This window comes from Micropterus dolomieu, unplaced genomic scaffold (genome assembly GCF_021292245.1).
Source record: "Micropterus dolomieu isolate WLL.071019.BEF.003 ecotype Adirondacks unplaced genomic scaffold, ASM2129224v1 contig_10351, whole genome shotgun sequence".
Classification (NCBI taxonomy): domain Eukaryota; kingdom Metazoa; phylum Chordata; class Actinopteri; order Centrarchiformes; family Centrarchidae; genus Micropterus; species Micropterus dolomieu.
Window position 1 is genome coordinate 23 of NW_025739337.1, and position 1,101 is coordinate 1,123.

Here is a 1,101-nt window from a genome sequence, read left to right on the forward strand (position 1 = left end):
GGTCGTCAATCTTGAGGCACAGAGCTCCAAACAGAATGGCTTGTCCAAAAATCTTTCTCTCCATTAACTCGTCAGTACTGTTCCACACAAAGCTGAGCTTATTTTTCAGCACGGCATGCACCTGCTGTGAGTTGGCTGACGATGTCATTGTAGACTGTCAACAGATACTACCACTTGATCTTAGCCAAAAGGCCGAGAAGCGATAACCCCAACTGGTTGCTTCCAGCGCCCACCTCCCGGAGCAGTTCTCCCCCTGCCGTGGCGCAGTGGTTTCAACTGCGCATAACAACGGCTGCGTCTCAACACCTCCGCCCGAGCGCTCCTCGTCGCACCGCTCAACCTCGGCGAGGGCGGCGTTTTATTTCCTTTTCACAAACGCACGAGGCTCGGCCACACGGCAGAGCCTGCCAAAAATAGTTTTAACTCATTGGCGTCCCTCTCCACGGAAGTCTTTAGTAAAAGGCGAAAGACTTGTACGTTATGAAGAGAAACCCGAGTAAGTACAGGCCCCTCCTCCAGAGCCACCGACGAGCCTAGTCGTCCCGGTCACTACCCTCACGGTAAGCCTCACTCTGCCTCTCGAGTCCCAAGTACCAGGCCACACCCGTTCCCCTACCCCTCCCCAGGTCATGGCAGGCTCTATCCAATCAGGCTGCGGAGAGACGAAGGCCTGGCTTTTGGACAGAGGCTACCGAACGACTCGGGCTCTTGTAGCCTCTCGATGACGAGTGAGAGAAAGGGAGGGGAAATGGGGCCGATCGCTTCTCGGCCTTTTGGCCTAGACTGCAATCGCCTCCTCTTTCTGGCTAAAACCTTTGCCGGTTTGGGGCTTCGTTTTGTGTCACCAGCTTTTCTGGGAGGAGATTCACCTCAATCCTTGTGAATAAAATTTCAACTTTGCCGTAGTTGAAAAACTTTTGCAACAAGGAATTGATTGGTCCCGAGGACTGCCTACCTGTCCTCTGCCGGACTACCACCTTGACCAGACCAAAGACGAGAAGGTAAGTGTGTTTTATTCACCGATTTAGCAGTTGTAGCAGGTTTTCTTACTTCCTTTTTAGGTGTTTTAGTTTCTTTTATCCTTTCTACGCTGCGGTTCCT

At 52.2% G+C, this 1,101-nt stretch overlaps 1 non-coding gene across 1 annotated transcript; it reads right to left on the bottom strand.

Moving 5' to 3' along the window:
• Window positions 1-387: 387 nt before the first annotated feature.
• LOC123965591 lies at window positions 388-500 on the bottom strand. Its single transcript, XR_006823734.1, has one exon. It is a non-coding gene; the product is annotated as a U5 spliceosomal RNA (small nuclear RNA).
• Between the last annotated feature and the right edge of the window lie 601 nt (window positions 501-1,101).